Source organism: Diabrotica virgifera, chromosome 7 (genome assembly GCF_917563875.1).
Source record: "Diabrotica virgifera virgifera chromosome 7, PGI_DIABVI_V3a".
NCBI lineage: Eukaryota > Metazoa > Arthropoda > Insecta > Coleoptera > Chrysomelidae > Diabrotica > Diabrotica virgifera.
The window spans coordinates 244,255,955-244,279,167 of NC_065449.1; the positions used below are offsets into that span (position 1 = coordinate 244,255,955).

Sequence of the window (23,213 nt, forward strand, 5' to 3'; positions counted from 1 at the left end):
CCATAGGATTACAGTCAACCTGTGCTCTTATGGCCATCTAAACCTGCGGGAAGCGGGATGTGTGGTGAGATGTATTTTGCCCTATGATAAGTCATTGGGATAGCAGCCACCGTAAAGGCCGCGTCCCACCATCAAATAATTTGAGCAAACTGAAAGTGACAGTTAGTGACGTCACATCCTGAGTGTTCATTGTGGATAATAATGAAAAATTTTAATTTTAAATAAAGTACAAACAAGTTAGACAACTCAATACAAAAAATTGGATCAAACTAGACTGATAGTGAGAGCACCGATTTTTAGAATTTCAAAAAAACTGCAATTGTGACGTCACTTTGACGTACTTCCGGAGTTTGCTCAAACTGTTGGATCAAATTGTTTGATGGTGAGACGCGGCCTTAAGAGCGGTGAACGAGACAGCTTCTGTCTAAGGCCTCGCATTCGTGAAGTTTTCTCGTCGAAATGGAATAAAAATAATTAAATATTACTTATAAACTCCTTGGATTTTGGATCTGTAGTTTGTGATTTAAACTTAGGTATAGTTAGATTAAAATGTTATTCATAGAATGATCAATTTTACACAATATAAATGTTTGTGTGAAAATAATTTTGGGGGTTCACGTGCACATGTGCACTTATGGAGAAACCGCCACTGATTTCGTGTTGGTTTAAATTTGTATTTTAAAATATTTATGTGTATTGTACTACATATCCATAACCACTTATCTTAACTGGATATCTTTGATGGGGGTAAAAATGGAGGTGCCATAAATAAAATGATAGCTTTGGATGGTGAAATGATTGTCACAAGTAATAGTTTTAAGTACCTATGATCGACATTACAGAGTAATGGGGAAATATATGGAGATACATGCAGCAGAATTAGGGTTGAATGAATGAAGTGGGAGGAAGCATGTGGTATGATTGTGATGTGAGAAAAAGATTTCAATGGAACTGAACGGAAAATTCTGTAAAACTGACATGGTGTCAGCTATTATGTATGCAACTAAATGTTGGTCACTTAAAAAGAGAGCGGCAGAATATGTCAGCAAAATGGATCGATATTGGTATGACCGAAGAGACAAATGTAGGGAAACCAAGGAAATAACGTTACACAATTTTCATTTTTATGAAGATGTAGATGTGGAAAGATGGCTCGTCTTCTTCTCCATTATTTCTTCACCATTTTCCTTCTTCACATTCACTATTAGTTATGTAGTTGCAATTATCTGTTCTATGTAGAGGTTTTCAAAAATGACTATTAGTCAGTATCTGTTTTTGCTGATCAGTAGGGTATTTTTGTATTTTCTCAATTTAATTGTTTGCCAATTATTGTGATTTAATTTGCTTTGTAAATTTTTAAGTTTTGCTTATTTTTTTGCCAGCATTTCTTTAGTTTCTTATTTCATTTTGAAAATAATCCTGACAGAATTGAATACATACCTATTTGTAAATTATACATTTTTATAAATGAAGGGTTTTCATAATGTAGAAAATAATACACCGATTTTTCATAATGTTGCGTTTATTTGGACTGTAATTACAATATTTTATGTTCAAATTTTCTTATTTTCCAACAATAACATACGGATAGTGATAACGATAGGGATAATGATAAGGGTATATGTAGGGATATCCGATGTACGCACTCTCTGAGCCTTCCAAATCTGAGTCGGCTTTGGTTTTTCTAAAAAAAAAAAGAATAAGAATGTTAGTACTTTATCCAAACATTATAATATAAAGGGGCTATTTTGTATAAATAATTAGCTGACTCGACCCGATAAACTGATGATTTTTTTTTGCAGGATTGTTTGATAAAAATACTTATCTAATCTAATAAGTCGTATACGCGCCAATGGAGGATATAAAATTCTTAGTTGTATTGTGCCTCAAAAAAGACGCAATAACTACCACTTAAAACCTACCAAATTTTATTGGCAGATCTTAACCGGGTTTAGAGCAATAAGTAAATCGTCAGTTTGTACGAAAAATTTCAACATCCCGTATCTCGGAAACGAAGCATTTGCGGACATATGTTTATAAAGCAAACTGTGATTATCTTTCATGCAGAATTACCCCTTAACGTTAGTCGCACTTATTTAGAAGAAACACCCCGTATTGATAAATAACATGGCTAGTTGTTAGAGTACCTAAACTAAATTTTCAATCAAGATGCAGTAGAAATAAACAAACCAAGACACGTTAAATGCTACTATAGGAGCACTTGCGAATCATAATTTACAATGTGTGTACATTGTAAATCCCAAATCATGATTTGAAAAGTTTATACATTGTAAATTATGATTCGGGAGTGCTCCTAATAGTAGCATTTACGTGTCTTGGCTTGTTTATTTCTACTGCATCTTGATTGTAAATTTAGTATTACTTTTTTATTATCCAACATATACGAATGAATAAAAAAAGAATGTGTGTGTACTTTGTACGCACGTAAGAAGTTATACTATTATATAATTTTAACGAAGTAATTGTATTCTATTTAAATATTAAACTAACTTTCTTATCTACCACTTTCAAAAATTTTTTATTAAAACAACTAAAAAAAATGAATCGTAGAGGATTGGAACCCGGGACGTTTCTAACTCTGACCGAACGCTCAACAACTAGACCACCGAGGTCATGTGATTGACACGTACGTTTCGGATATATACCTTTAATTTAAGCACAAATAATTAAAAATCGTAAATTTGGGTCAAAAGTTATTAACTTTTTAAGAATTCCCATAAGAGCCCATGTTAAAACTTAACTTTGACCCTTAATAGTAATTAAACGGCACGGTAAAACATTTTTTAAAAAATCAAGTCTTAGTTTTTTGAGGTAAACTATAACCGTTGATTGAAACTCCAATACCTCAATCAACGCTATAACATACTAAAATTTCATGCAAATCCTTAATTCTTTACCGAAGGTGTAGAACGTCATTAAACTTGTGATATTTTGAAAATTGATCAAATTATTTTAATTTTGAATTGAAATGATTTAAGTGCACTTTACATCAACAATAAATTGAACAAGAAATTGACAAAGATATTCAAGGCCAAATTTGACGAGTACAAAATGTATGGTTTGTAAAAGAAAATGAAGGAATTTGATGAAATAGAACAATTGGATATGTTTTATTTTGTCAAATTTCTTTATTTTCTTTTTATTCACGGCAAAATTGGATGTAGAATTGTTTTGTATAAGCCAAATTTGACCTTGAATAACTTTTTGTCAATTTCTTATTCAATTATTGTTGATGTAAAGTGGACTTTAGAATTGAAAAAAAATACAACAAAACATATAGTAAGAAAACAATATATTAGGTGAATATTGATGGTAACCAAATTACATAAATAAAAGTATTACATTATTACATACCTACTATGTATTTTGGCAGATCAAACAGGTAGGTTTATACCCATAATACATTAACAATTATTACGTACCTGTTGCTTTTAAAAACTATTTAAAAGTCACTACAATATTATAAACTGTTTTGTTTCTGTCCTCACAACAATAAAACTAATATATTATACATTTGTTTACCTTTACCTTTTCCTCCAAACCACAGCTGTCCTACAGCTGCCATATTGGATAATTTTTGACATGTCATTTGAACATCCAATCAGAACAAAGTTATAATGCGCGTATGCGCCTGGGTGATGCGTATGCGCCTGGTTTTAACATTTAAAAATTCACCCTCATCGCGCGTAAAGAAGTATAACTTCAAAAACAGAATGTTAAGAAAATCTGAGCCTAATGTTGGGTTGTAATTTGAGTATTTTATAAATGCTACAATATTCCACAGGGTATGGTTAACTTTGAGAAAAAACACAGTTTGATTGGTACACCCGGTATATCTACAACATAGGCGTAACCAGGGGGGGGTTTTGGGGGTTGTAACCCCCCCCCATTGGGATATACTTTGAGCTCTATACGCTTAACACCATAGCCCTCAGAGACCTTCCAGTAGTTGTAACCCCCCCCTTTTAGGTAGTTGTAACCCCCCCCTTAGGATCATCCTGGTTACGCCTATGATCTACAATGACAATTTACTTGCCTAGTAACAAAATTATTAAAGCGATGTTGTTAAAGAATAATAAAAAAATCAGTTAAATCGGACAACAGGTTAAGAAAATTCGAGACATCAAGAATGACTAATTTTTAAGGTGGTGCGGTTTCTTGGAGTAGTGTATATTATATTGTATATTTTGTATATGGTTACTTTTGAATGAAAAAAAAAAAGAAATCTACTTACTTTTCTTCCAGTAGATGCTTGGATACTTTCACAGGTGTGGTTGCTACTAACACAACCATGCAAAAGATAACTGCTACCACCTAAACATAAATAATATAATATAATGCGGGATTTAACCAAATAGAAAGCTATATTTGCATTTGGTTAAATACTTAGACAACAATTACAACAAATAATTAATAAACTTACTAGAAGCTTCATTGTACCGGAAAAAGAATGTCTTCAGTGAAACTACTGAAAAATTACTTTATATACAAATTGATAAATCCTGCTTGAAATGAGATTCAAGCGATAACTACTATAAAACGATAAATTACGCCCCTTCACTCCAATTAGGTATTCCTTGTTTAATTATTCATTCCATTGTTACACATCTTAAATGTATGTTTAAGATTAGCCTGATATACGTATTTTCATAACATAAAAAAATATTGACGATCATTTTAAACTAAGAGAACTAATCTTAATTAAGATAATCCACAATTTTCGTCCTGAAGTCACCAATTTTTTGAGAAATTAGCGGGTAAATCAACAGACAGAAAATACACAACTACAAAGAATGATATTGTTCTGAAGCTATTTCTTTGTGGCATTTACGTAATTTATTATTATAACTGAGAGCCGGAGTAGCTCAGGCGGTAGTATGTCTGACTTCCATGCAAATAGGCCGGGGTTCAAGTCCCAGCGCCGCCGAGAACAACTAGACATTTTGAAAATGTCTATAGGCCCCAGGTCGACTCACCCTGAATAAAAATGGGTACCTTAACCTTTAACTACACGCGCTGGCGTATTTTTTACGCCAGATATAGGAATTCTACTGCAAATATATTTAAAAATTTAATTTTTGACCTTGTTTATCTCTCTAACCTATCACTGGAATGTGCTTTACAATTTGGTTTTAGTTTCGTTATAATCGGCGTTCTGGGAAGATCGTAATTAACAGTTTATTATTTGTTGTTTCAGGTGGTGGACAATATACGCCACGATTATATTAATATAAGTAGTAATATAAGTGCATATTTTAATTGTTTTTTTAGTCATTATGGCACAAAATATATTATTCTTTATAAACAATACTTTTTCTCCTGTAAAAAATTACGTATTTTTTATGGGAAATAAGCCACAATTTTACTAAAAAATGAATTTATTAACGTTTCGAAGCCCAAATCGGGTTTCGTTGTCAAAATACAAAATACTATTGGCTTGTTTATTTCTACTGCATCTTGATTGTAAATTTAGTATTACTTTTTTATTATCCAACATATACGAATGAATAAAAAAACAGAATGTTAAGAAAATCTGAGCCTATAGTTGGGTTGTAATTTGAGTATTTTATAAATGCTACAATATTCCACAGGGTGTGGTTAACTTTGAGAGAAAAAAAAACAGTTTGATTGGTACTCCCGATTTGGGCTTCGAAACGTTAATAAATTCATTTTTTAGTAAAATTCTGGCTTATTTTCCATAAAAAATACGTAATTATAAAAATGCCACAAGGAACTCGAAGTATTCACTGATGCCGAATAAGGTTTATAACAAACAACTAAGTGTATTTTTTCAAAAAAAAAAAAATCCGCTGTTTTTAAGGGTACCTATTTTCTTGTGGCGTATAAAGTACGCCACGCGTGTAGTTATGTTCTAACTTGATGCGCGGGTAGTTAAAGGTTAAGTAAAACCAGGGGTAATAATAGGCGGTTGAAGCGTGGGACCGGCCCTGTTACCTTCCTTGTATACCGTAGGCCTTAGATATAGCAGACTACCCTGCTATAATCCCAAAGCCGCTTTAGCGGTATAAAACGGGAGACTATTATTATTATTCTAACTGGGAAATAAGCCACAATTTAACTTAAAAATGATTTTATTGACGTTTCGGCTTCCACCTCAAACTATTCTATGTTTTTTAAATTCTACATTATTGATCTATTCAATTCACATCTATTCCAAAATTACACATAATCAGCTCAGTGGAAAAAATATCCCAGTGTTTACCAAGTGGGTACCACTGGTTCCCAGTGAAAAAGAACAATATATGGTGCTATGTAAACTTGAATTGGAAAAGTCTAATGAAATTGAACAGAACATCAGCAAAGAGGAAATTAAAACTTTAAAAACTCTAAAAAATACAGTTTTTTTATAACGGCGTCCAAAGTGGAAGTCGAAACGTCAATTAAATCATTTTTTAAGTTAAATTGTGGCTTATTTCCCAGTTAGAATAATACATTACCAAGAAAGAATGAATGACAGAAGAAATATTAAAGATAATTTAACAACGCAGGCACTGTAAGATTAGGCAGGACCAAGTAGGAACCGAGATATCATCATTATCTAGCCGTTATCGTCCACTGTTGAACATAGGCCGCATTTAAGTTTCTCACTGTCTTGAGCTACCATCATCCAGTTCCCGGCAATTCTCTTTACATCATCACTCTATAGCTCGTTGGTGGTCGACCTTTTCTTCGTTTGTCTGCCTGCGGTCACCATTCCAATAATCTAATCTACCTATCGTTCGGTGTTCTTGCCACATGACTTGTCAATCTTCACTTCTTTTTAACTACATCTTCTACTGTTTTTGATTTTTGTTCTTTGCCTAATGGTATTATCTGGTATTCTGTCTCTCCTTGAGATTACTAGCATGGCTCTCCATGGTCCAATGGTGTATTGTACAACATTAATGTATTCTCCGAACAAATATGAACAAATTGGCAATATATGACATAAATGTTGGACATATACCATCTAAAACATCTGGAAAATGTTTTTATTCAAATCCAATGTTACTAAGTATCAACAATCGGATGTCGTTTATAAAGTAAATTATAAAGACTGCAACATATATTGGACAGACACAGAAATATCTACATATAAGGATAGTTAGTTGCACACAAACATAACGTACAAAGCAATAAATTAAACACTGCAACCTTAGCCAAGTTTTCCATAGAAAATAACAAAGTTTATAATTTGTTTTATTTTATCTTTACTGCACAAATATACTGGCCTATTTCCCCAATGATTAAATTATTTCAACTAAGACGTGATCATAAGTTATTCTTTATTTACTTTTCATTGTTAAGGCTTGTGTTATTAATTAGAGTCATAAAAATTGTAAATCAATCCCATAACAATACGAATAGATTTTTATGTGATGTTTTTTTACCGTTATAATGTGAAACTACCTGCCCCTATATCTTTATAGAAACTGAACATTATACTATTATACAATTTGATGGAATCAATTTTGTATCGTTTTTTTTTTAATTTTTCAACTGGATTCTTTGTGAAATACACCTGGAGCCTCAAATTGTTAAAACAATTCGATTACAATTTGAGTCGATGGAAAATACAAAGAATTTATTATCACTTAGAGGACTTAGACAAGAAGAAGCACTTAAAGTATATTTGTTTTAGGACGAAAGTGTTTAAAAAATGTCTGAAAAAACAATCTACAAAATCGGATAGTCCATGTGGTGAGACTGGTCGCGTCTGAAAAACATTTCTAATTCGGTTTTTCTGCGGATTCATGTTCAAAAATGTCCCCTTTAAACAAATCTAAAGGGTGGCGGACGGAATTTTTGGGCAGAAATTGTTTAAACATTTTTTTTAAACAAATACAAAATATCACGTTTCTTTGGAACATATATTTTTAGATTTTTTGAGAAAAGCTCATATTTAAATTAGTATTTTGGAGCTTGCCAGATACTTAAATTAAAGTTTCAACATTCAGCTTCAAGATTCTGAAGAGTAATAGCGTCTAACCTTAACTTAAACCGTTGTCTTTTTAATTGTTAAATATGCATGTCCATCCGATTTTTTGGCCGGTGCGGCGCGCTCCGAATAATATTTTCCTCCGAATAATATTTTTTCTAGATTCTTTGCGACATTATAAATAAAATAAGTTTCTTGACATTTTCCTCAACAGTTACTAGTTTTAAAGTTATAAGCGATTTAAAATGCGAAAATGTGTTTTTTGTCATTTTTCGGATTCTAAATCGCTTATAACTTTAAAACTATTAAATTTTGAGAAAAATGTCAAGAAACTTATTTTATTTAAAATGTACCAAAGAATCTAGACAAAATATTTTTCGGAGGAAAATGGGAGATTTTTGAAAATAGTGCGCGCCGCACCTGCAAAAAAACCGGATGGACACGCATAATAAACAATTAAAAAACTACGGTCTAAATTGAAGTTAGACCCGATCACTCTTCGGAATCTTGAAAACGAATCTTTAAACTTTAATCCAAGTTATTGTCACCCTTAAAAATACTAACTTAAATATGAGTTTTTAAGCCTCGAAAATGTGTATTCTGTATTACTATGTGGATGTAAAACCTGGATCATGAAGTTTAACATGATGAACAGGTTGGAAGCCTTTGAGATGTGGTCATATCGTAGAATACTCAGAATATCTTGGGTTCAACGCATTTCAAACAGAGAAGTCTTAAACAGAGTAGGTCAAGGCGAGGGTGACTTAATGAAGATGATAAAAAAAGAGAAAACTTGAATATCTTGGGCGTATAATGAGAGGTAGTAGATACAGGATACTACAGTTAATACTCAACGGAAAGATCGACGGAAAAAGAGGAATTGGTAAGAAGAAATATTCATGGCTCCGAAACCTTCGTCAATGGACTGGCTTATTAGCAGATGAATTGTTACATGTCGCGCAAGATCGAGAAAGATAGATATCGGCAAATTGATGTGGAAGCGACACGTGGAATCGCCTAAAGTTTGGGTACGGTACTTAAAGAAAAAGAAGTGAGTTCAAAGCTTCTATTACTTTCTTTCCTTTCATAATTCTTTCCTTTATTTCGAATTCTGTCCTTACAGTTTGTTGGATTCTTGTTCCAAGGTATACATAATCAGAGCTTGGCTCGATAACCATAATATCATCCTCTAGTTGTAACTCATTCTTCTGTCCTCCTATATACATATATTTGGTTTTCTCTATATTGACGTATAGGCTCCATTTTTTAGATTCTCGCAACTTGTCATAAAAATTAGATCATCTTTATATCCTGGGAAGTCACCACCTGATCATCATCGAAATGTAGTGTGTATAGTGTCGAGTCGTCGTTTAATGTATCCCCATACCAAAATATGATTTCTGCCACTTAAAAAAAATAATTGGAGGCCACCTCGTTTTTAATCAGTACATACAAGGAAACCCAATGGCATTTTTCTTATTGACTCTGCTCTGAATAGTTCGATTGATGTATATCCGTACCATTCTCTCAAGCAACGCAGCAATAAGATTCTTCTCCTTCCTGTACTTACTTCCCTTGCCTGGTTCTTCCCTTGTATAATCAATTGAAGTACATCGCAACTCTCATATTCGAACACCAGATGTTCTAATTTGCACTTTTTGATTGTGTTCTCGCATTCTTTGTCCATTCTACGTAGAACCTCAACCTTAGTCACACGATTTATCAATGATATTCTTAAAATCCGTCTCTAACACCACATCTCGAATGCCTCGAGTTTTCTTAAAGAAGCTTCGGAGAGTGTATAGGTGTCTACTCCGTATAAGGTAGAAAATACCATCAGATAGAGATTTTGATACAAAGTGGTAAATCGTGACTTCTGAAAAGAGACTTCATCAAGAAACATATGCAAGTATTCAGTACGATAAATAAATAAATCCTATTCTTTTTAAAATTTTATTTGAAGAAAGTCAATTATTGTACAGATGTTACAATATATCGGTTAGTTCTCTATTTTCGATTCAACCTAATAGTCAAGGCACCTTACCATTAAAAATACCCAACAAGTAATTGTCAATAAAACTAGCTAGGCTTTTGAACGTGTAAAGAATCAAAAACAAGTCAGAGAGTTAGATCACATGTTTCGTATACCAATTTTTAGTTTTAAATGAACACATTTTTGACCGACTTTTTGAGATTTTAGAAACAGTACTTTTGATCTGACAAAAAGAATTGCCAAAAATCCTTTCTCTCATTCATTGAAGCTGCTCCAATAGTTCGTGTTAAACTAATGTGACAGGTGAAACAAGACTGTTTACTATCACCGCTAGTATTTGTTATTTTTGTTGATATTACAGTTTGTTAACCAACAACCATTTGGATATCATGGCATATGAAGAATCTGAATGTATGGTCTATTGTTGAAGTAGTAACCAAAGAACTTAGTTATAAATATTCATCATCATTCAGCCTATACTTGTCCACTGCTGGACGTAGGCCTCCCGTGGTTCACCTTACAAATCCCTGCCCTGAGCCTATGCATACAATTGCATATCCTTGCATACAATTTTGTCTCGAATATTATTGCCTCGGAATAGGAATTATAAAAATAAACGACGAAAGCTACGGACAAAGGATATTCTGTTAGGAACATGGAATGTACTAAGTTGGTACCGACCTGGAATTGCCACAGCAGCGATAAAACAACTAGAAAACTTGAGATATGATGTAGCAGCCATTCAGCAGATGAGATGGACAGGGTCTGGAACAATACACATGGAGAAGTCATTAGTACTGTGGTCTGGCCATGAAACCCGACATGAAAGAGGATGTGGCTTTGTAATACATGAAAGACTGCAATCAGAGTTATTAGACTTTTAACCAATAAACGAAAGAATCTGCATGAATAGATTAAGAGGTAAATGGTCCAATTTAACTATATTCTCAGTGTATACACCAACCGAAGACGCATCAGAGGATAATAAAAATGAATTCTACGACTCTCTAAATCAACTCTACACAGAAGCTCCTAACCACGATATTAAAATAATACTAGGTGATCTAAACGCAAAGGTAGGCACAGAAGACTACGTAATACCGGTGACAGAAAGATATAGTCTACATGAAGTTACAAACGATAATGGATCACGTTTGGTCGATTTTGCGACAGGCTGCAACTTAGCCATAAAAAACACCCAGTTCGCTAGAAAAAAGATCCACAAGGCAACATGGAGATCAAACGATGGAAGAACAAATAATCAAATAGATCACGTATTGATTGATGGGAGACATTCTAGCAGCATAATAATCGTAAGAACTATGAGATGGCCAGATAGCGACACAGACCATTTTCTCGTAAAGGCCAAGCTCAGAACAAGAATTTCAACACAAACAATAGATAAACACACAAAGATCGAAAGATGGAATGTGGCGAAGCTGAAAGAAGAAAATAATCAAAGACAGTACCAAGTAGAATTAATAAATAGGTTTCAGGTTTTGGAAATAAATGAAAATAAATGTGAAGATGTAGATCAGCGATGGGACTCCATAAAAAGAACTATTACAGAAGCAGCAGAGAAATCTATCGGAAGAACGAAAAATAAACAAAAAACAAAAAAGAAAAAAGAAAAAAGGGTTCGACGAGGAATGTGAAAGAACACTAAAAGAAACAAACAAAAGAAGAATTGATTATCTGTCGAACCCATCAGAAGAAAAACGTATACGATTCCATAGAGAGAGCCGCAGCTAGAAGAACACTTAGACAAAAAAAAAGACAATATCTGCAACAACAAATTGAAAAAGTAGAAGGAGAACACAGACGCAATCAAAGTAAAAATGTCTACAGAGAGGTAAGACAACATAAGAAAGGCTCGTATATAAGGACACCCAACTTCTTAAGAGATAAAAATGGAGAAATGCTGGCTGCCGAGAACAAAATAATAGAAAGATGGGCTGAATATTTTGAAGAGCTCCTGAATATCCAAAATTTCTCTGATGAAAACAATGAAAATGGTAGAAACAACGGAGAACATTAGTATCAAACGGCCGAATTAGAAATACCCCCACCAAGCATGGAAGAAATTACGCATGCCATAAAAACGCTTAAAAACCATAAATCCCCTGGTCTGGACAATATTGATGTCGAGCTGATTAAAACAGGCGGTCATGAACTCATAAGTAAAATCCACCAATTAATAGAAAAGGCCTGGCAACAAGAAATAATACCGAAAGAATGGTGTGGTGGTATTATTGTACCCACACACAAGAAAGGAAAAAAGGAATCATGCATGAATTACAGAGGAATCTTACTAATCAACACTACGTATAAAATATTGGCTTTGATATTATTAAAAAGATTATGTACCATACGCCGAAGAAATAGTTGGTGACTACCAGTGTGGTTTCAGGCCTGGCAGATCGACTATTGATCAAATATTTCTTCTTCTTCAGGTGCCGTCCTCGTTCCGAAGTTTGGCTATCATCAAGGCTATGCGTATTTTTGATACCGTAGATCTAAATAATTGGCAGCTGCTGCACTTGTACCAATCTTTTAAATTCTTCAACCATGAATGTTTTCTTCTGCCAATGGATCTTTTACCTATTATTTTTCCCTGAATAATTAATTGTAGTAGCTGGTACTTTTGTCCCCTCATTATATGCCCCAAGTATTGTAGTTTGCGCTTTTTAATAGTAAGCGCAAGTTCTTTTTGTTTCTGCATCCTTCGCAACACTTCCATGTTTGTCACTCTCTCTGTCCACGATATTCTCAGTATCCTGCGGAACATCCACATCTCGAATGCTTCTATTTTCCTTGTATCGATCTTTTACAGTGTCCAAGCTTCCATTCCATAGAAAAGAACTGACAGCACGTAACATCTCATGAGGCGAATTTTAAGATTTAAACTTAGCTCTCTTCCGCATAAAACTGTTTTCATTTTGGTAAAAGTAGCTCTAGCTTTTTCTATTCTGATCTTGATTTCTTCAGAATTGTCGTTGTTTTCATTAATAACAGTTCCCAGGTAATTATATTTTCTAACACGCTTAATTCTTTGATCATGTACGGTTATGTCAGAAAAATTTTGTGGAGATTTCGACACCATCATTTTTTTTTTATGTTAAGTGATAAACCGAACTTTTCGCTGGACTCTACTATTCTGTTTATCAGTGTATCAGTGTATCAAATATTTACAATAAGACAAATGCTTGAAACGTATTGGGAATATAATCAGGACGTGCATCAGATCTTTATAGACTTCAAACAGGTTTATGATTCAATTAATCGTGCAACGTTATGGAAGGCAATGATCGAGCTCGGCGTACCCAAGACACTAGCTGCGGTAACACAAATGTGTGCAAGTAACTCCTTTGCACAAGTTAGAATAGGGGGGAAAATATCAAATGCTTTCTGCGTAAATTCTGGACTGAGACAGGGAGATCCGTTGTCCCCATTGTTGTTTAACCTGGCCTTAGAATATGTCATGCGGAAAATATATCACAAAATCAAACCAGACATAACTGCTCGAGGAGCAAAAACCATACTCGCCTTTGCCGATGACGTAGACGCAGTAGGACAATCAACATTAGAAATTAAAGATATTCTCTCGAGCTTTGAAGAAGCTGCATTAAACATCGGTCTAAAAATAAATGAAGACAAAATAAAATACATGGTCGTCTCAAAAGAAGAACGACGGCGAATAAGGCAAAACATTACACTTCGAAGTGGTTAAAGAATTTAAATATCTAGGAGCAACCACAAATGACAACAAATTAGAGCAAGAAGTTGAAACGAGAATAATGGCAGGAGACAGATCTTTCTTTGCAATGCAACATCTAATGAAGTCAAAACTTCTTTCACGAGGTGCAAAAATCCAGATATATAAGACCATAATACGACCAGCAGTCGCGTATGGAAGCGATACATGGACGCTAACAAAATGGGAAGTAAATAAATTGCTGGTGTGGGAACGTAAAATCCTTCGAATTCGAATGATATATGGCTCTTGCAGAGACAGCCTGACAAACGAATGGAGACGCAGATACAATAACGAGTTAGAGTCTCTATTCGGAAAAGAAAATCTAGTCAGATAATAAAGGCTAATAGACTCAGATGGGCAGGGCATGTGATACGCAGTAACGACAATCGCCTTATAAACAATGTGTTCTGGGAAAGGCCAGATGGAAGAAGGTCTGTAGGACGGCCTAGAAAAAGGTGGAAAGATGCAGTCAAAGAAGATCTAGAGAAAATGGGAGTGCGACAATGGGAATTAGTGGCACAGGACCGACAAACATGGAAGTCAATAATAGTAAACGCGGCAAAGACTCACGAAGAGTTGTAGCGCCATTAATGATGATGATGATGCTTTTAATGACTTGTAGATGGTCATTTGTGCCCATCTAGTTAATAGTTACATAAAATTTAGAATGTCTCATTTTTCTAAGTTGCGTCAAAAACTTGAGATATCATTTATATTTTACACTTATCTTTGATCACTGTAATAGTACTATTTCTAAAAATATTAAAATGTTTATTCTGGAATAGTAAATAATTTCACTTTTAAAAACGAAACGAATGTTATATTTACATTACAAATAAGATAGAGGTAAACATGTAGTTATTGCAACTATCACAGTGTTAGTTAACGTGCTTAAAATTCTAAGATACCACCTCTATCTTGATATTTTTGAGTTATGTGTAGACATACAAGCCAACAATGCTGGCTAACTTCAAATTGGCTATGTAGCAGTATGAACGATAGATGTTACGCCAGTATAAATATGAAGATTTGAAAAAGTGTATGGTTAGCACATTTTTCAAATGCTAAAAAAGACGAAAGGTCAAATAAAAGCAATAAGTTTTACAGAAATGCTGAACATCTCCTCTTGTGATTTCACTATTACATTTTTCGACAAGATATGTCGGGGACCTGATATAGCTATGCCATTTTAAATATGTTTCCCTCACTTCCTATCGTTTAAAGTGAATACCTACGTTAAATGTTTTCCGATACTTTATAGTCCTTGGGCCCACATATAAAATTATTATTTATGATCAAACCGTCGAAACTTTTTGTACTTGTTATTTGGGTGGAGTCGGACAAATTTGGAGCTTAGCCCGTTATGGCAGTGGGGCGTTTGTCTGTCAAGCTGTCACGAAGTTATCAATTTTATACAAGAAAAAAATTTATAACCACAGTGGTAATTTTATTTTAATCAATGGTTTTTATCATATAAACAGCGAAAACAAATTTGTCGGACAAAAATATTGGGCCATATCACGCGTCGGACACGCTAAATATGTCAAATTTATGAAAATAATAAATTCATTACCACATGGCTAATTTTAACAGAATCTACCATAAAACATTTTTACAATAATGTGGTAACATTGTCGGACAATTTTCACGGGGCATATGCGCAGTCGGATGCGGCGAAAATGTCAATTTCCTGGAATTTTTTTTAGTACCACAGATGTCATTTTTATTTTGTACTGTTTTTTTACATGTGTAATGCATATTGGATCACTTGTCGGACAAAAATAATGGGTCCAAAATTTTCAAAAAATTTTCCGAAATTTTCCCTCTTGTCGGAAATTTTTTTGAAAATTCGGAAAAATAAACTACAGAACGATGTTTTTCATTGTTCAAGGAGTATGTACACAAATTTTCAGATCAAAATTTTTCCAAAAATTTCTCAATTTTCGGAAAATTTTGGGTACAACTCTACGTCACGCTCTTTTAAATGTTGTACTTAGTGTGTGTACCAATGTTCAGCTAAATCGATTGAACGTAACCGAGAAAACCTGTTTTAAAAATTTTTTTGACAATGCCTCCTCTTAAGAGCGTCGATAACTTTTCTGTTCGTTTGCCCCTACATTTTTGTCAGACAATTACATTTTTTGTTTAAGAATATAATTAATTGTAACCCACTACTTTTGTCGGAAAATGGTTGTGAAGATAAGGGATGCACGAACCTAGCAGTGGCGTGCTGGCCATATAAATGAAACGGTGCAATCACCGAGAGGCTGCGGCCTCTCGAGGCCGGTTAAATAAGTTTCTTTCACAAAAAATTTTAGATGTAATTTTAGATGTTTGTTGGATTAATTTTAAGTTTAGAAGAGATTAACAATAACAGTGCTAATGACAACTCGTTATTTATCTGAAGCTCACTTGAAAAATATCGCAACGTTCGAAACAATCCTGATTGCTACAACATTTTTGAGGATATTTACTATCACAACTCCTCTTTCTAAAGATCTGTAAACAGATGGTTTGAATATTTTGGCTACGTACGGAATGGTTAAAAAAAGTCTTGAAAAATTAAAATGTCTTAGGAATGATTTTCAAACTAAAAAAAGCTTCCATTTCATTTGTTATATGGGCGAATTCAGAATTAGAAAAGAATAACTCTACCACACTAATAAATAATATGTTAAAAGAAAATCGACCAAGAAAGAAGAAAAGACTAGGTGGTGACTTTAGTGATGACCAACCTATATTAAATTCAGAAAAAAATTTGAAGTTGAAGTCTATTTCAAAATTTTTGTCCGAATTATTGGAAGTATCGAAAAACGATTTGATCAAGACAAATCCCTCTACATTCTAGAAATTTTTATACAATAAAAAATGGTATGCCCTTAGCGAATCATTTGCTGAAAAATTCAGAAACTTTTATTCTACCATATCTGTGACTGGACTGCAATTTAGAGAAGAATTCGTCAACTTTGCTGATAAATGGATTGTATTAAAAAATAGGATTTTTCAAAATATGTACTGAAATTATAGAAGAGAGCGTTAATGGTGAATATGTTCAGTTCAGAGAAAATATGAAGGATGCCATTATTAATCTAAGTGATAATGAATATGAAGTAACAAATGACAATATTGTTGATACAGTGAAAACTTTACCAACTTGTTGTACTAAAGTGTAAAGATTGTATAGCTTGCTGTTAAGCTGTTTTACAAGTACAACTTATATCAGTGCGCTCATCCAAATTTAAATATAGTATACCTTGCGAAAGAACCTTTTCAACGATGAAATACATAAATCGGTTAAGAATTACTTTAACACAACATCACTTGGAAACATTTATGTCAATGGCTATTGTATGAGCTTAAAAATGATGAAATTATCAGTAGTAATTGCACAAGAGCTCTAAAATTATTGAGTTTTTCCCGAGTGTCACTTTGGCAGTTTTAATTTCACGAGCCGAAGGCGAGTGAAATTATGTCAAAATGTCACGAGGGCAAAAATTCTATATTAATTTTAGAGTTCGAGTGCAATTTGTTGCGATTATTTCATGAATAAACCTGTTCAAAACCAAAATTTTATTGTAATTTATATATGTAAGTACCAATTAGTGAAATTAAACACACAGTTGTTATAAATATGTATTTGACGGTTGAAAGTCATCACTTTTATAATTTTTAAAACATTTGTCATTAATGTCACTGAATGTATTTTTTCGTAGCAACGAAGGGCATCTGACGTAATATGCTTAACGACGGGAGATTATCAAAAATTATCACCTTAATTTGCATGTCTGTAGCTTTCTATTGGTCAGAATCTCCTATGAATGAAATAATCGACGAATTTGCTCAAAAATCTACTCTAATGCGAAAATTATTGACCCAGAGTTAATTATTTTATAAAATAATTGCAAAATAATCTGTAAATTATTGCGCTGTATTAACATTTAAATATTGTTAAATTAAAGTATTTGTACTATACTTGTATTTGTACTCTCTTGTATAATTGATTTACTAAAATTCAATTGTGGCTTACTTCCCATCAAAACTAGTTAATTACAAAAATGCCACAGGAAAATAGCTTCAGAATAACACTAAAATTCAACTTAATACATAATTAAAAACCTCGGGCGAAAAACATTGGATATCTTAATCATCCATGTTATAATTCACATCTTTGTCATATGTTCCGATGACGGATCAATTGTAAAGGTGTTTTTACCCTGTTATTTTTACTTTGGTGGCCTGCATGTAGATTCTAAGAGTGCACTGATGATGATCGGTCAACCGATCGAAAACTAGTTCTGTCTTTGATGTAGCCCTGTATAGGGATTTTAACAAATATACCTTTTATAAAGGATTTTATATAATTAAAAAAATTTCAAATATTTTATTTAACTTTTATCTTAATTACATTAAATTCATATATAACATTTATTCAAAAAATTATGGTTTCTGCCTTTTTTTTCTTCTTTTATGGCCTTTGGGAACTGCCCATTTAGTCAGCAACACTTCTTAAAATCAACGCCTGATCATACACCAAGACCATTACGAATCAAATCGATCAAGGGTAGGGAACGAAAAAAAAAATTTTCGTACCCAAGTCGTTCAGGGTGACTAACCACAGTATAAGTAGGGATAATACGGGGTATTATTAATTTACACGACTAATTTTATAATCTAAAGTTTCAATTTACACGACTTACCATAATCTAGAACAATCCTAAAGATTGACGGTTTGTTCAAAGCTAGTAAGGTCATCAGATTATATGGGGGATAAACGTTTTTCTGCCTTGCTGCAAACAATATTGTCATACATTTATTATTTGTAAGATTGCTTATTCTTAAATAAAAAAAACAGCAAATTAAAAAAAAGTCATTAAATTCAAAGTTTTATGTTTAATTAAAAAATAATTTATATTTTTGTTTTATTAATAACGAATAAAAAATCCTGATAATAGAAGATAAAATGAGGATGGGAGGCCGCTCTTCTATAAAATCACCGGGCCGCTTGAAAAGTTCCAGCACGCCACTGGAACCTAGCATAGTTTAAAAGTGTAGTTTACTATAAAAATTAAATTTTTTGTCCGACTGTCGATTTGCCCCAATATTTTTGTCGGACACCTAGATTTTTTGATTTAGAATATAATTACTTATAACCTCCTACTTTTGTCGGAAAAATGGTTGTAAATAAAAAAATTCCCGGAAATTGACATCTTCGGCGCATCCGACTGCGCATAAGCCCCGTGAAAATTGTCCGACAAGGTTACCACATTATTGTAAAGATGTTTTATGGTAGATTCTGTTAAAATTAGCCATGTGGTAATAAATTTATTATTTTCATAAATTTGACATATTTAGCGTGTCCGACGCGTCATATGGCCCAATAATTTTGTCCGACAAAATTAATTTCGCTGTTTATAGATAAAAACCATTGATTAAAATAAAATGACCAATGTGGTTATAAATTTTTTTCTTGCATAAAATTGACAAACTTCGTAACAGCTTGACAGACAAACGCCCCACTACCATAATGCGCCAAGCTTCAAATTTGTCCGACTCCCCCCAAATAACAAGTGCAAAAAGTTTCGACGGTGTGGTCATAAATAATAATTATATATGTGGCCCAAAGGACTATTATATTTTACTGCTCTTTGCATATCTACAGATACTCTAAGGAATTCATATTAATATAATTACAGTATAGATATGATATTCTGCTAGATGACAATTACTTTTTTGGGTATTTGACATTTGTTTGCCTTCGGAACCAACGTAATAAGTAGGGTTATTTATAGGAGAGGTCAATTATACTATTTTTACAATATACTAATCCACTAACAACTTTATTCCTTATCTTTATACATTTATACATTTACAATGATTGCAAATCGCACAACTTTGTAAAACGGTTTATTTCGGCTAGATATATTAATTTCTTCGTATAAAATTTATCTCAAAATTGCAGCACTATTAAATAAGGGTTGTATGGTAAGGGTGGAAGTGCAAGATTTCCTGAAAAAAGTGACGGTAATAGGCCGCTCAAATTTAGTAACAATTTAGTGATATTGATTAGGCCGAATATCCTCCGAGAATACCTACTTTTTCTTCTTCTTTACGTGTCCTATCAAGTCCCCTTGACGTTTTTTTTTTGTATTGATTATCCCCTTGACGTTGGCGATTAACATGGCGAAACTGTCTCTGTCTCGAGCTATTCTAAATAGTTGCTCTGCTTTCTTTATTCCTGTCCGCTCCCTGATATCAGGCAATCAAATGACGTCAATAACGTCGAGGAAACGTCAGTTTTTGGTTGAATATATCACGTGTTTGAACATTACGTCGTATAAACGTCTTTTGTAGGTGATTTTTAATACGTAAGAGTAATGACGTTAAAATACGTTTAAAAACACGTTTTCATTTCAGACAGCCCAAGTCTGACGTCACAAAAATGGGAGGAGCTTAAAGAGTTAATGTTTTAATGTAATGTTGTATATTGACATGACTCCAAACTTCATTTATTGTTTACGTGCTTTGTGTGGCAAAATAAGACTTTTGGTGTTTATTTTCTGTTAATGAACTATTTATTATGTGTTGTTCACGATTCTTTTTGATTTAATGGACAGACGTTAAATTAAGATATTATGCTGGATAATTTGTTAATAAATTATTTATTAGTTTATATGTTGTTTCAGTTTTAGGTTTGTTCCAAGACGACTGAGAACCGTTCATGTCACGATCACCGTCCTGCGCAGTACCATGGAACGCATTATTTCGTTCCCATGGAACTCATGGAACGTCAATTATATAGTAACGTGATCGTTACATGACGGTTCTCAGTCGTGTTGGAACAAACCTTTTGACACAGTAAGGGCCGGTTGTTCGAACGCTAATCAACAATGATCATTATCAAATATTTAATTACTGGCCCCAACTGTCAATGTCAACTTTGTTTGGGTTGCTGAAAACATAATATGAAATAACTTAATCAATTATGTTAATAATTGTTATGTTAATTGATTAAATAATCTCATAATTTTAATCAATTATGTTTTCAGCAACCCAAGAAAAGTTGACATTGACAGTTTTGGTGACAGTAATTAAATATTTGATAGTGATCATTGTTGATTAGCGTTCGAACAACCGGCCCTAAGTATACCTATATAAAAAGTGAAAATTCTATAATGTTGCATTGAGGGTATTTGTAATTTTATTGTAATTCTATGCATTTCTTTTATAAAGTCTTCCATTTGGTTTTACTTTTAGCCTATAAGCTAAATTTAAAACAGTTAAATGAAAAATTGCAATACCAACAATGCCCATACGAATAATTATTATTGTGTATTTTTAAAACCATAAAATGAAAAATAATCTAAAAAAACGACATAAAAACTACGTTTTTAATATCACGACGTGAAAAAAATTACGTCAGTTACGGTGGAACATATTCACTTGACTTTCGACGTCGAAAAAACGTGATAAACTGACGTGGTTTGGTGATAATTATGACGTATTTTCAACGTTTTGTAAATGTTATTTGGTTGCCTTGGTATTATTCAACCAAGAGGCCTGTTTTCTACCAACTCCGCTGCGTTCTTCGATTTTACCTATCATAATATGTTGAAGAATATTACATCGGTCTCCCCTTACTACGTGTCCAAAATGTGCTATCTTTCTACATTTGATGGTCCATGGTATTTTTAATGTACGTCTGTGCAGCCACATTTCTAAGACCTCCAAACGATTAATGGTGGATATTTAAAGTCCATGCGTCGACACTGTATAAGAGGACTGACCAAGTGTAACATTTAATCATGCGCTTTCGAAGTTGAAGTTACAAGTTATCATTACACAACAACTACTTAATTTTTAAAAATGTTGTGAGGACTATCTCGTTTCTACATTTTATCTCTTTATCTGGATCTAGTTGTTCAGTAATATGGCAACCAAGATATTATTTAAAAATGGGTACTATTTGAAGTATATGATCAGCAACATATAACCGTGAATCTTGATGTGCCAAACGGCTAAACACCATGTATTTTGATTTTGAACAGTTTATGTTTAGTCCAAACTCTCTTCCCACTTTGCCAATGGCATTTAAAAGGCATTGTAATCCATTCATGTCATCACTTAAAATAAATGTATCATCGGCATATCTGACTGTATTTATCAGAATTCCATTAACGTTCAAGCCCCATTCCAAATTATGCAGCGCTTCTTTAAATTTATAATAACAGTGGGGACAGTATACAACCCTGTCTGACACCTCTTTGTATTTTACATATTTCTGTTGATTTATAATTTATGCAAGATGTCGCTGTTTACTCCAGTATAATTTTTCTATGATTCGTACGTCTTAAGTATCAACTCCTTTCTCCTTTAATATTTTAATTAATTGGTGATGCTGTGCTCGATCTAAGGCCTTTTCATAGTCAATAAATACAGAAAAGACGTATTTCCTTTGATCTCGGCATTTCTGCAATAATACATTTAGTGCAAAGAGTGCGTCCATTTCTGAAGCCAAATTGTGATTCATTATGGTCTTCCTCACATTTATCTCCGATTCTACTGTAGATGATAATAAATATTTTCAAAGTGTGGCTCATAAGGCTTATCATTCTGTAGTCGCTACAGTTTTTGGACGTTGTTTTTTTTTTGGTAGCGTTATGAATTCGGACTTTAACCAATCTTCAGGGATATCACCAGTCGAATAAACATCATTGAAAAGTTTGACTAGTATTCCAATGTTTTTCTCATTTATGGGCTTTAACATTTCTGTAGGTATGTTGTCAGGACCAATGGCTTTCTTGTTTTTGCCAATTTTTTAGCATGCAGTATTTCTGATTTTAGTATTTCTGGTCCTTCACCTTGAGTCTGTCATCATTATATAATTCATTTTTATAATTACACCAGGTTGTTCGAATTTCTTGTTCGTTTATTATCATTTATCATGTAGAGTTTTCTTATGATAAAGATCAGCTATTTCTCTAACTTTTTTAAACGTATTAAACGTATCATGTTTTTCATTCAACTTTTCTAATTCCTTGCATTTATCCTTCATTCATTTTTCTTTAGCCACCTTTATTTTATTAAAGGAAATAATAAAAAAACTTAAAATAATAAACTGGGGGCTAGAAACGTTATCTACTCTTTCTTTGGTTTTTACTTAAAATCTTCTTAATAAACGACTCTACAATTTTTTATATTTTTGTCACTTTATTCTCAGATGTCTTGGTCTTCTACCCTTACCTCTCTTACTATTTAATAATGTAATTATATATGACATAATATTTTATTTCAGGGTAGAAATATTCCTTAAATTATATTTTGCAACTTATACACTCTAAGAAAAGTTATCACAATTGTAGTAATGTATTATTTAAGTATTTTGGGTAAAAAATTCGTTATTTATAAGATATTTAAATGAATCATTTATTTCAAAGTTAATAGTAAAGCTGAGCAAACAAGTGCCAAAAGGAAAATAACAAGAGGAAGACCGAAGCTTAGATATG

General features: G+C 33.0%; 1 long non-coding RNA gene across 1 annotated transcript; it reads right to left on the reverse strand.

The window, feature by feature from the left end:
- Window positions 1–3,126: 3,126 nt before the first annotated feature.
- On the reverse strand, window positions 3,127–4,248 carry LOC126888316 (uncharacterized). Its single transcript, XR_007699506.1, has 2 exons — window positions 4,041–4,248; window positions 3,127–3,857 (listed from the first exon to the last, which is right to left on the reverse strand). It is a non-coding gene; the product is annotated as an uncharacterized LOC126888316 (long non-coding RNA).
- Window positions 4,249–23,213: the final 18,965 nt, after the last annotated feature.